This window comes from Rousettus aegyptiacus, unplaced genomic scaffold, assembly GCF_014176215.1.
Source record: "Rousettus aegyptiacus isolate mRouAeg1 unplaced genomic scaffold, mRouAeg1.p scaffold_m13_p_5, whole genome shotgun sequence".
NCBI lineage: Eukaryota > Metazoa > Chordata > Mammalia > Chiroptera > Pteropodidae > Rousettus > Rousettus aegyptiacus.
Window position 1 is genome coordinate 98,467,095 of NW_023416308.1, and position 13,757 is coordinate 98,480,851.

The window sequence follows — 13,757 nt, forward strand, 5'->3', positions numbered from 1 at the left end:
TTGAAGAAGCTGAACTATAGAAACCATACCTATTCTGCTTCACCAGCAGGTAAGTCCTAAGACTAGGGTAGTGAAGAGAAGTGACATGGAGAGAGGTGACAGGGGAGCTTGCAGATTTGAGCCCTGATCTCAGAAAATGCCAAATCCTTTCCCTTTGGGAAGAAGATGCTACGATTTTTTGTGTGTCCAACATCCCTCACCTGCCTAACCTCTTCTAATAATAGATCTTGCTCTTCTTGTGCCAGTCATAACCTTTCACTGTTCAGTGGCAATAATTGACCAAAGAAGGTGGCCAAGTGACTCAAGGCCAATCAGAGTATATTCTTGGGGACTTTTCCAAATATAATCTGGGGAAACAGTTCTATTTTATCTTTGGTAGCAAGCTAGAAGGATCTAAACCTGGAGGAGCCCAAGGTCATGACTCCTGTCACATGAAGAATCTGGTCTAGCGAGTAAAGACAATGTGCAGGGAGAAGCAGAAAAGGGAGGAAGGGAGACTTTCCTGGAGGATGTCCTCCCAGCTCTGGAGTTCCTGGATTCCAGCTTCCCTGAGCGTAGAAACACTACTTTTTCCACAGGTTGAGTCTATGAACTAATGAATCCACTTTTTTTGCATAAGCCAATTTAGACTGAGTTTGAGTCTCTTGCATCCAAAAAGCTCTGATATTTGCAGACAGCACTAAGAGTCAGCAGTTTGCATGTGCAAAGGAATTGGAGGCTCTAGACACATGCTATGGACTCTTCTATTTGCTTGAAGAATGTAGCACAGCTATAGCTCTTTACTCCTGTCTTGGCTTTCTCTGGACAAAAATATTGAATGACTCACTATCTTCCATCTCTTCTCTGTCCAGTTCCTTGAAAGCAACCTCTGTCTTGTATTGGGAGCAGTATTCTATGCATCACTCATTGTCTACAAGTTAGAGGACATTTGTAAGTGCCACAAATTGCAAATTCAGATTGCTTCCCTTCACTTTCTGATAATGTCATTTAAAATTGTATTTCATATATTACACATTAACCACAGATAAGGTATCAGTTTAACGAAGACTGAGACTATAAAACAACCTTTTAAGACCAAGTGATTTGACAGGTCAAAGCCATTCATACATCTGTTTGCAGTCTTTGAAATCTATATCCACATACTATTGTTTTGATTTATGACCCATCTCCTTAATCTAAGGAATTGGTACTTTTAAAACAAGAAAGTGTTCAATCCTCTTCTATTTGAGGAAAATTGCTGTACCCAAACATTCACCTTCTTTTTACCCTGAATCTCAGTGAGAGGAGGTGAGGTTTGGGAAAGTTTCTTTACCTCCAACTATGTCACTGAGACAGGATAGAAAATGGGTTCAAGCTATACCAGTGTCTCCATATTAAACTTGGAAGGTGACTGTAACTACACTTGGCATCATCCTAATATATTATTTGTGTGAGTCTGCACTTTACCCCCAAAAGCAAAGTTTTGTTAAGGTCAAAAACTCTAATTCAGAGAGCTCAGTTCTAAGGAGAAACAAGGCATCAGAAAGCACTTAATGCTACTAATAATGGCTTATGTTTTTAAAGCACCTACTATGTGCTAATACTCATACCATTTTCATCATGTTGGATTTCAGCTTTCTTGGTCTTCTTTCTTCCCTTGAACTGGCTGAAGCTATCTCTGCCTTTGCAGCTTTACACTGTTCCTTTTGCCTGGAATGTTTTTCCCCTGGTTCCTTCATGATACTGAGGCCTTCTGCACAAATGTCATCTCCTTAAAGAAACCTTCTAGACTGCTCTGTTCCAGTTCTCTATTGCTATATAACAGACTGTCCCTGAAACAGTAATAATAATTTATTTGAGAGGATGGGGCCTTAGCTTGATAACTCTCACTCTGGGTCTTTCAAGTGGTTGTATGTCGTTGGCATCTCAAAGACTTCATCCTACATGTGTTGCCTGGGCTGAGAAGACTCAAACAGCTGGCAGCTGGCACAGCTAGCTGCTTAGGCATTTCTCTCTTTCTCTGTTTCGTCCCTCTGAGTTGTCTCTCTACATGGTGGCCTCACAGCAATTGAATTTCTTACATTCAGCTAAAGACTCCTAGAGTGAGGATTCCAAGAAAAACCAGCAGAAACTGCTTGGAGTGTCACTCTTCTGCATCTCATTCTTCCAGGCAGTCACAAAGCTGCCCAGGTGCAAGGGAAAGGGACCTAGATTCCATCTCTTAATGGGAGGAGTGTCAAAGAATTTTCAGACTTGTTTTAAAACTGCCACATATCTATGGCCATGCTACCCTGAACAAGCCGGATCCTGTCTGATCTCAGAAGCTAAGCAGGGTTGGGCCTGGTTAGTACTTGGATGAAAGACCACCTAGGAAGACCAGGTGCTGTAGACATAAAAAAATAAAAATAGAAAGAAGGGATTGTAAGCTGACAAGGTCCCTGCAATCTGTGAGGTCAACCAAGGATTGCCTCACCTGAAAAAAAGAAAAAGAAGAAAAAGAAAACTGCCACATACTATATATAAAAATAGCCTCCTAAGCATTCTATCACCTCGCTTTATTATAATTCTTTGCATAGTATATATTGCTATCTGATATATTTTCTTATTGATTAATTATTCTCTAACTCACAAAGGCAAGCAAATTGTGAGACTAGGGGCCTGGTGTCTTATTCACCACTGCATCTCCTGTGTTTAGAGCAATACCTGACACTTAGTAGACAATAAATACATATGAAATGAATGAATGAAAGGTAAATGACAAGGGCTGTTCCGAAATAACCATCTCATTGAGATCAATAGTTGTGGGCTCCAGTTTGAATGAAGATGGACCCTCCTCTCCTTTCTTTTCCTACACTCTTCTTTTCACCTCCCTTCCTCCTCTCCTGCAGAAATAATTACGAATCCCTGATAAGACAGTATTTCAAACCTGGAATCCTTAGGAGAATTGTGATCCATCTGAGCCAGCTTTTCCCACCTCATTTTTCATGAGAACACACACACCCAACCATAGTGACTTCCTCATTCAGATGTGTCAAGGATACTTACATGACCCTTGCTTATTTTACAGAGCATAGATTGCTTTAGATCTGTGTTTTGTTTCTGGTGTTTGTTGTTCAGTTTGTTTTGCTTCATTTTTCGCTTTCCTCCCAGCTGGACAAGCTGAGACCTGGTCTGTTTCCATCTAGGGATATCCATCAGTCTACCCTTTTCAACATTTCCGTCCCTGAGATCCAGCTAGAAATTTCACTAGCTTTAACATTCTAACTACATGTCATTGCCACCATTGTCTCTTGTCACAATCCTAATTCTATGTTCTGATAATAAAACTTCATTAGTGTCTGCGCCTCCTTTCCCTTACCTTTGAAATACTGTCTTCTGCTGAAACGATTAGCAATGCTCTGCGTCGTATCGTTGGGCTGTCTGACAGCCATTGTGAGTGAGCTAAACTGTGAGAAAATGAAAATTCTGACAATTTCCATTATCGTCAAGTGGAGATATTTACTTGTACAAATATTAAAGGTTATTTAAAGATGTAAACTGACTTCATTTCATTAGAGGTTTGCATAAGGTAATAATTTAAAACAACTACCCAGCCTCATTTGAATAAATTACCAATTCATTTTCTGAAAGAAAAATGCCACTTCTCCGGGCTGTGTTTTTAACTGCTTGCAATGGTAGAAGATGAAAACAAAAATCTATGAATATTTCAGAACAAGAAACGTTCAAATTCTCTTATCGTTTAACATAAATCAGGCAATGGGTTTTTGTTCTAGAAACCTGACTGAGAGTGGCCCAACCAGATGAGACAGTGAAATATCACTGACATTAACATGGATCTTTAAAAGTGGGTAGCAGCAACTGTGATTAAATCCTCCTGAATTCAAGTTCTAGGAATTTACCCTAATAAAAAAAATCAGAATGTGTGCAAATATTTTTGTACAAGGATGTTCATCCCAGTGTCATTTATAATGGGAGAGAGAAAGAGAGAGAGAGAAAGAGATTGATTCAAGACTCAAGCATTGATTACATGTCATTAGAGTATAGCCATTTGATGGTCTGGAGTAAAGATGATTAAAAATTATATTGTAGAGAATTTATAATGCTATATGGAACCATTTATTCTATTAAAGGTTGTAAAGGCAAACTATGAAAACATATCTCCTACAATATTTATGAAAAAGATAAGCATCCATATTTGCATCAAAATGGTAACTCGGTAGTGGAATTATTGGCAATTTTCAGTCTTGTGTTTTTCTAGTGAGAAAAATACCAGTAATCCAATATCATTCAATCATTTGGAACGTGATGGTGCTGTGACATCATTATTTTGGCTTAGCCGGATCCGCTCCTTTTTTCTTCTGGTACAGTAGGGAACATCCCTGGGCGATTTAGCGCCTAACTGCTAACGCTATGGGTATTGGCTAAAGAAGATGTGGAGTGAGTGGGTCTGATAGTGTGCAGGAAGTTCTTTACACTTCCAGGACTTGACACCCTGGGATCCATCCTTCCGACTCATGACCTTCGATATGAAACCAGTAAGACGCTGTCCAATTGTTAAAGTGTTTCTTACGAAACTCTCGGAAGGCTTTGTCTTTTTAAAGAGTGAATTAGTCAGAATTAGTTGGGTTTGTGTGTCACGGCATTCCCCTACCTCTCACCCTCCACCCTCCCCAGAACACAAAAGGGTAGTTTTCTCACTTTTAGGAAGTCCAAAGCTGGTAAAGCATTCCGAGGGCTGGAGAGTTCAGTGACTTTGATCTTATTGCTTTAGTGTCCTCAGCTCATTATTGATGGCTCCTCATAGTCCAAACTCCAGCCATGGCAGGACTCCAGGGGGCAGGAAGGCAGTAGAAAATGTGTGCATGCCCCTACTTTAAAATCACAGGCAAGAACTTGGTCACATGGCCACTTCAGGGAGTGTTGTGGGAACTTGGGAAATGTAGTTTTTATTCCACCTGGCTTGACTAAAAGTAAGGAAAAAAGAGAAAATAGATACTGAAGAGCAAGTAGTAGCCTCTCAAAAAAAAAAAAAAGTCATATATGTGGGCATCACAGGATGTCGCTAAACAGAGACGACAAACAAAGTGAAATGGCTATCTCAACACTTTTTGCATTCATTCAACCCCAAAAGCATTGCCTAGTGCTTGCATTTATTTGAAAATAGTCTACGTGCTGCAGAATTCTGAGATATGGCCTCTCGGGAAGAAGTAAAACAGCTGCAGCAAATAAAGCAGATGGGAATTAAGAATGTTGGAGAACCTCCAAAACAGGATCGTATTGTCCACTAAGTGCCCGCTCTACAAAGAATGTGTGCTCCAAAATAGAAACTTTATGAAACTTTGAAGCATTTGACTAATGTAAACCTTCATGAATAATGCAAGGCTGTGCACCAGGGTTGATGTGAAGCAGAGAGAGGAGAAAGATTAGCATGTTCATCTTAGCTTCAAAAAAAAAAAAAATTACAAGAAATTCACAGAAGAAACGCAAGCACAGGGGGGTGAGGGGCGTGACTATTAAAATGGCTGCTTGCTGACGTGCTCCTTGGTGGGCCTCAGAGCAACCACCAGCTCGCTTGCCAAGGAGATTCGTCCCAGAGGGTAGGCACAGTTTGCACTCCTCAGAGCTCCACAGCCCTTTATGCAACTGGGTAGAGCAGTCAGGGCTGATCGTGTACGTGTAACTGCAGGTGGGGCCCAAATACTCTTCTTTACCCTGTAAATATCCCTCCCACCTACAGGATGCTGCAACTAGACAATTCTCTATTAGATGTTCTGTCCTTCGTGTTAATGAATTGTCTTCTGTAGAAATACAAAGATCTCCGGGAGGGACCGCAGAGAGTTTCAAGACACAACCCTTTCTATCCTGCCTCTAAAATATCTTTTACAAGTTTTACTATGAAATTTTTCAGATTTACAAGAGGTAAAGTATCACCCAATACCCAGTTCAATATATAAAAGATTACCACTGGAGCTCTGATCCCTTTGATCTGTTCTATGATTACAGCTCCTTCCCCATCCCTAGAAGTAATTGCCATCTTGAATATAATGTGGTGTATCATTCCAAAACATGAGAGTCACATGAATTTATCATCTTCATCCATTTCCATACATCTTGTCCTTCTACTGGTTTGGACCATTATCATTTTTCACCAAAGCTATTCGGTCAGCACACACCGAGCACCTACTCTGGGACAGACACCATAACAACAGTCTCCTAGCCTCCAACATTTTCCTCCCTCCCATTCATCTCCCATATTGCAGGCACAATGTTCTCTCTGGTCTATGAACTTCAACTGGCTTCCTATTGCCAGTAGCTCTGGTAATGGCACCCATGGTCACTATTTCAGTCTGATCTATAATCATGTTTCTCCTTTCCTGGTCTGGCACCCTCATAATCTATCCCCGCTCCCATGGATAGGAAAGACAAGCGGTTGTTGGGGGTTTTTTTTGTTTTTGTTTGTTTGTTTGTTTGTTTGTTTTTCAGGGCAGCCATAGACACCCTCGTTCTCAGACAGAGAGAGCCAGGAATGTAAAGCCCTGAGCCTGTCATTGCCTTTCTCTAATCTCTCATGTTCTGTTAGATGAAGCCAGCTCGCCCCACCGTGTGGTTGGCAGTAGACATCCCTCCTCTTTGGTGGGGAGAATGTACGAAAGGTGGAGATGGTGCAACTGGAGAGTGTGCGCTGGTCTGATGCAGGTCTGCTGCTCCGCTTGGCGGCACCGTCGCTGTGGGAGAACACAAACCCACGCTGCCAGATGTTCCAATTTTTTTTAAGACAAGCTAGAAACCTTTTTTGTTTTGTTTTGTTTTCTTTTCTTTTACTAAGAAATCGCTGTACATGGAGGCTTGGGACTCTAAGAGCTGGTGATCTTGAGCAAGATCATTTGTTCTTCTCGAGCTCGGTGTTCTCGGCTGTCCAGTAAAAGAAAAGAAAAAAGAAGTACTATATCTTGTAAGGGTTTTGTGATGCTCACCTGTGATAGTTCATGCGGGATTTTTAGAATGGAGCCAGGCCGGCACAGGGTAAGTGATCAGTAATTGTTAGCTTTTTGTTTTTTACTAGACACTGGAGGAGGCGCTAGATTGGGATCCCATCTGTCTTGCCCAACTTCCAAGGCTGGGACAGAGGAGCCCACTGGAAGAGAGAGCCAGGGCCCGCTGGAAGTCTCTGGAGCTCTCTATGTGCAGGGATGAGAGAGACAAGAGATACTGCAAGGAATGGCCCAAATCACATCGACTGTAGACCTTTTCTGCTAGAGGGAAAATAAATAAAGATGAAAAACAAGAAGGAATGAAAGAAGGAATAAAAGAGAAAAAAAAGAAAGAAGGACAGAAATAAGACTTGGTAAAAACTCAAAATATAGTCAACATTGTAATTAATATATTTAGAAGAGGCTCTAAAATTCTGCTGTAGAGATATAAAACACTGCTAAACAAAGTTTATGTTGTAGATTACAATTACTGATATTTCAAGATACTTAAAACATATTGTTAAGTTTGACAATCAAGCTATAAAACAATGTGTATTGAATGAGACTAATAGTGTATATGAGTTTATATATATCCAACTAGAAAAAAGACTGGAAGGATAGCCAACAAAATATAGACAATGGTAATCTCTGGGTGACAGGATTGCGAGTGATTTTTATGTTTTGTTTCACTTGTATGAACCTTCTAAATTGTCTTTCATAAATCTGTGTAACTTGTGTAATAAGACAAAATGAGATGTGTTAACAATCACCATTAGGTTTGTGAAGCTGCTAGTTAACAGCCAAGTCAGGAGTTTCAGATTCTTTTTCCAAACTTCCAGCAGGTGGCGCAATGCCGATGTCGGCCTCTGGCTGGTTCACTGCAGCATCAACAGAATCTCAGATGCTTAGCTAGGTTCTGGCCAGGGCTGCCCATGTAGCAGAGGGCATGGGCCCTGATGGAGAGGGGGAACTTGGAAGAAACCACTTAGACCCACGGGCTGCTGGCACACAGATCGCCAGCCTCAGGGTTCCATTCTTCCCCCACCAGGAAAAACAACATTGTTAGAAATGCAATGAGATGCTATTTCTCTCCCTCCCTCCATGCACTTCCTCCCCATAATTTGGCCTGGGGGAAAAATTCAAATTGTCTTTTTGGTGGGCATTTCTGGATTGGAGTGGATTTTCAGCATACCCAAGCCCTAATGATTTTGAGGTCAACGTGCCCTTCTGCATGTGGACAGGGAGAAAAGGAAGAAAGGGACAAAGGGACAAGGGGAGGACGGGGGAGTAAAAGGACCATCTTGGCAGTTCATCTTGGCAGAGAGAAACCAGCAATCTCGACCTGCCTGGTCCCAGAAGTTTTCACTTATCAATTCTTATTCCTCTTCATCCCTATTGTGATCCAGATGCCTTAACAGAGGACTGGCTTGCACGTGGCATTCATCTGGGTTCTCAGTAAGTGATCAAAGCCTTTGACCTATAGTGGCTTTCAATCTCAGACAACCCAGACAATCAGAAGGAACCCCATAAAATGAAGGGGAATAGGGAACTGGCAATAACGATGTGTATATATGTAACTTCACCCTATAGATGTCCATTCCTGTTCTTTCTTTCTCTTAAACACACACACATACACGCACACACACACACACACGCACACGCACACACTCACTCACAGAGGCATTCCTAAAGGCACTAGAATAGCAGAGATCATAAAACAACAACAGCAACGACAAGATAACCAACACGTATGAGACCATATATCAGACAGTTTAGCTTTAAGGTCAAGAGCTTCGGAGTCACTCAGCCTAGGTTCAAGTCCCAGCCCTGACACTTTCTAGTGTGTTACTTAGAACAAATTATCTAAACTCTCTGAATCTCTGCCTACAAGTCTCAAAACTGCAGAGGGGATTCAAAGATATTCTGCATGTAGAGCACTTAGTACAGTGCTGTCAGTGAGCATTACTCGGTACACGTTGGATATTATTATTTTCTGAAAGCATAAGGGTAAAGCAGAAATTTGAATTGCCAGACTGGAGTTTGTTGATTGAAGAGAGATTTAATCTGGGACAGTTATTTCCAGTGACAACATTTTTTTTTTTTTTTTTTTTGCAGCTGACATAATTTTTCAAAGTCATTTAGTATGTTTCAAACAAGACCTCAACAGTTTTCTTGCCAGAGGTTTTTGAGGTGGCTATGTGGGGAACATCTGAGTGACAAGTGAGCCTGGAAGGTTCAGGTGATCTTCAAACTTATTAGCAACCAGCATGTCATAAGCGCCACTGATCAGAAAGAACCCTGGTCCTAGTGCTGGAGCACGGTCCTAGAGAACCTCGAGCTATACTAGATTTCTACAAAGTGACTAAGCCCTTGTAATGTGCACTAAGATAAAAGAACAGCACATCAGCAGCACCCTGGAATTCTCTCCCTTCCTGACAGCACCCCCAAGGGCAACCGCCCTCCTGACTTCTGATACCTAAATAGGTTCTGTCTGTTTTCTAACCTTATGTAGGTAGAACCATGTTTTTCTATTTTACTGCTGGCTTCCTGTGCTCAATGCTATGTTTGTGAGATTTATCCAAGTTGTGAGCAGCACTCTTTTCTACACTGCCCTGCTTTTGTGGTCATTGCTGTTCAGGATGCTAACTTTTTTGAAGCATCCAGGTAAACTGTTTTGTAGAATGCCCTGTGATCTGGACTTGCCTGGCCATTTCCTCTGGATTAGACTCAGCTTAAACATTTTGGCTCACGTATGACAAAGGTGAAGTTATATAAAACTTCGTGTTGCATCTCATGAGGAGGCATCTACGGTCAGTGTGTCGCATTATTGGCGATGCTAAGCTTGATTGCGTGGTTAAGCAGTTGTCTGGAAGATCTCTCTGAAGATATAGTGTGTGTGTGTGTGTGTGTGTGTGTGTGTGTGTGTGTGTGTAATTAACAAGTAATCTCTGGGAGGATACTTTGAGATCATGTAAATACCAAATACCTTGGCGGCCAACCAACTGTTCACTCGATGGTTTTAGCATGTATGAATAATAATCCTTGCTTCAGTCAATTATTGCGTTGAAGTTGGAATTCTCAGGAAATTCTCCTGTAAAACAAAAGCACTCTTATATATGTTCACTTTTCCTACCCTCCAGCCCCGACAAAGACAAAATGAGCTTGTAGGTTACTCTCCCTTTGTTTCTGGAATTCCCCTTTCTGCCTTAACTGTCCTATTTTGTACGCCGGGAGGCTGACACCGAAACCCGCACCACTCAGGTTCCCTTGCAATGAGGTTTCTGGTTGGGTGCGGCCCCTGGGAGCATGTTATTGGGAAGATACTCACGGGCAGGAAGAGAGAGAGGTCTGGGTGCCCTGACCTCTCCCTGCATCAGCTCTCATTGCTGGCAGTAGCTGCAACTCTCGCCACCTGAGCCCTCACCTAGTGACTCTCCACCACGCAGCTCTCTTTGGCTCTAGCAGCAGTGTTTTGCTCTTTGGCCCTTCAGCCCTAGGACAGTAATAGTCTCCTCCTCTTCCAGTCTCAGTGCCTCGATATTTCCTATTTGTATACTTAACCTTGTCCATACCTCTTAAATAGTCCCTTTACTAAAAATCTCTTTATTTAAATCACTTGAGAAATTCTGCTTCCTTCAAGGACTTTGATTCAGTGAATTTAACTACAGATTACTAGTTCTGATCTGAATGGTGGGGTTTTAATTTTCCTACTGTCAATCAGCCTCACTGACAAGACTACATCCATCAGAGTAAAGACAACATGCAGGAAGAAGCAGAAAAGAAAGGAGGGAAGCATCCTCCTGGTGGTAGAGTTCCTGAATCCCAGCTCCTTTGAGTCTCACATGGAGAATCTGGTCTAGCGAGTAAAGACAATGTGCAGGGAGAAGCAGAAGAGGGAGGAAGGGAGACTTTCCTGGAGGAGGTCCTCCCAGCTCTGGAGTTCTGGATTCCAGCTTCCCTGAGCATGGAAACACTACTTTTTCCAGAGTTTGAGTCCACAAACTAATGAAATCCACTTTTTTTGAGGAAGCCAATTTAGATTGAGTTTGTGTCACTTTCATCCAAAGAGCCCTGATATTTGGGGACAGCACTAAGAGTCAGCAGTGTGCATGTGCAAAGGAATTGGAGGCTCTAGACACATGCTATGGACTCTTCTATTTGCTTAAAGAATGTAGCACAGGTATAGCTCCTTACTCCTATCCTGGCTTTCTCTAGACACTTAGATAAAGTATCAAATGACTCACTATCTTCCATCTCTTCTCTGTCCAGTTCCTTGAAAGCGATCTCTACCTGGTTAAACTGGAAGCAGATCTTCGATGTGTCATTCATTGGTCAAAGCAGAAACTGCAAGAAGGGAGAGTGTAGTGCTCCAGGGCTGGTAATAGTGGGCCCCATGACCACCTCTGGGCCTGAAGGGACAGTGAGAGGGAGCAGTGTAGCCACTCGACAGGAGCTGTGACCATTGGGTGAGGAAACCAGAGGAATAAACAATCCAGCCTCTCTCTCGTCTTTCCTTCCTACCTCCTGCCCTTGTTCCCAGTGACCACACCCAACAGATCCACCCAGTTCATCCTTCCTCTCGCAGAGCAGGATGGAGAAGGGGGAATGGATGGGATGATATATAGCACAGGGGCTCTACTTATTCTTGATCCGAAAGGTGCCATCGCAACAAAACACACCAAATCCCAAATGGACTACAATATCGAGACACCTTAGCCTGGGATTTAAGGACCATCTTTGAGAGGAGCTAAGTATTATAGTAGAGGGCAAGGTTTTCAATCCCAAGCACATCCTTGGACACATAAACTAACCCATCTGAGCCTCATTTGTAAAAGAGGATATTAATGGTGCCTACCTCATAGGTGTGTTCAAGGATTAAGTGAGCTAACACCTGTGAAGTGCTTAGCACAGTGCTGGATATATTTGAGAATTTTGTCAAGGTTCACTGTTATTAGTAGCATTATTACCTTTTCACTTCACTCTAGAGAATCTCAAGACAGAGCAAATTCCCGCCGAAAATATCTTGAGGTAAATACTAACTTTGAAGCTGGAACACTTGGGCTCAAATCTTGCCACAATATGTTCTTCCTCAGAGTGACCTTAATTTTTCTAAGCCTCAGTTTCCTTGCTCTAAAATGGAGCAAAAACACCCAGTTCATAGACTTACATGAAGACCAGAGTAAATGAGATAAATGTACAAGAAAACGTTTTCTAAAGTGCAACAGCACTCTGCTAATGTAAGAAATTATAATTATTACCACAGCAAAGAGTGTTCTGTGGAAAACATTTTTCTGATGATCTTTGTTGCTGTTCTCTTGTTGACTCAGTGCATGTCAACAGATGACTCCATTTCAACCCAAATGTCCATTGCCCAAGCTAATTGCTAATTTAGACTTAAACTGTGCCCAACTCACGATCAGAATTGAAACCTTGGAACTCCATTAGAGATGCATAATGCTACATTTTCCTTCTCTGAAATTAATCAGCTGCAAATGATTAAATTACTATATATAGTGTGAAACACAACAAAGCTGTAATTTTTATATAAATTCCAGAATGTTACATTATTTCCCTTCAGCACTGACATTGGAATAATTCCTCCACAATCATTGCTTTGTCTTCTGTAAAATAAAATTTTAAAAACCCATTGCTCTTCAAGCGTACCAAAGTCTGTGTTCAATATTTAATATGATTAATGTTTACTGTATTTGTTGTGGGGTTGTCTGCTAATTGTGGCGTTAAACCGCACCCCCGTCATCATCTTTGGGGGTTGAGGGATGTTGATTCAGAACCACAGTTGAAGAAAGTATCAATTAAAATTCAGCTCCATTGAACACATGAATCTTTTTTGTTGTTTGTTTGTGATGTCTAGCGTAGCTGGTGGCTACAGTCTCCTTCTCTCCCCTTTTCCTAGCTACAAGAACAAACTGAAATTCTAGACAACTTCTCAGTGAGGGTGTGACCCATGGTGAAGCCCCGGGCTTGCTCAATAGGCAAGTGGGGGCCAGAGGCACCCAGTGTGCAATCCCAGCAGCATGCTTCTCTGGCAAAGCCCTCCACCAGTGGACTAGGATAGGGAACTAAATAAAATAGGAAGTGGATTAGGCAAGCAAGGTGTCTAGGGACAAAATTTTAGGAGGCACTTGCATGATTCTCGAGCCAATGCCCTAGTGCTTAAATTTTGTTCCCCAGCCCCCTCACTTGCTTCCTTACACTTTGTACCCCAAACGACTCACTTGCATCCCACACCGATTGAGAGTACCCCAGTGAGGGTCAGAAAACGTGAAATGAAGACCCTGTGCATCCTGGCACCACCATGAAAGACCGTGGATCCGTCCCTTAACTTCATTGGGTCTTTGTTTGCTTACGTACAAAATAGGAATGACAACCTCTGCAGGACTGAGACAGTGCTCTGTCAATGGCAGGATGCTCTCCAGATGTGGGTGTCATCGTCATCGAGTGACACGTGTTTCTCTGACCTGCCTCACCACTGCGGCAGGTCTTCTGGCTCCCTTCTCAAAGTCCCTGTAGCCTTTTTGAGGAAAACGCTGGACGAGGCTTTGGAAATGCTGATAACCATTGGCCTCCCAAGCCCACTGCTGCTGCCGCTCTTTCCAGATGTTGGGGAGTTCTGCTGGCTTCGAGGCCAAGCTGCTCCGCTGCAGCCAGCACACTTGGCAGTGGTAGAGTGATCTCTTCTCTCACCCTCTCCCATTCTTCTCTGTTCCAGAGGACAGCTGTGCTCCTCTCCCAGGGTCTTTCAAAAAACAGACTGACAACTCATTCTTCCAGCTTCTCTCTGTAGCC

The 13,757-nt window shown here is 42.3% G+C and overlaps 1 long non-coding RNA gene and 1 pseudogene across 3 annotated transcripts in view; one reads left to right on the forward strand and one right to left on the reverse strand.

Moving 5' to 3' along the window:
* The first annotated feature begins 2,252 nt into the window (after positions 1 to 2,252).
* On the forward strand, positions 2,253 to 2,371 carry LOC118603474 (annotated as a pseudogene).
* An 81-nt stretch (positions 2,372 to 2,452) lies between these two features.
* LOC118602859 overlaps positions 2,453 to 13,757 on the reverse strand; it is a 32,356-nt gene continuing 21,051 nt past the window's right edge. The window contains exons 4-6 of one of the 3 annotated variants that reach the window (XR_004950924.1): positions 9,937 to 10,041; positions 6,954 to 7,229; positions 2,453 to 4,943 (exon numbers count right to left, since the gene is read on the reverse strand). This is a non-coding gene — a long non-coding RNA (uncharacterized LOC118602859). Of the gene's footprint in view, positions 4,944 to 6,953; positions 7,233 to 9,936; positions 10,042 to 13,757 lie in introns of all 3 variants that reach the window. The other 2 variants (XR_004950923.1, XR_004950926.1) reach the window with 2 other exon arrangements.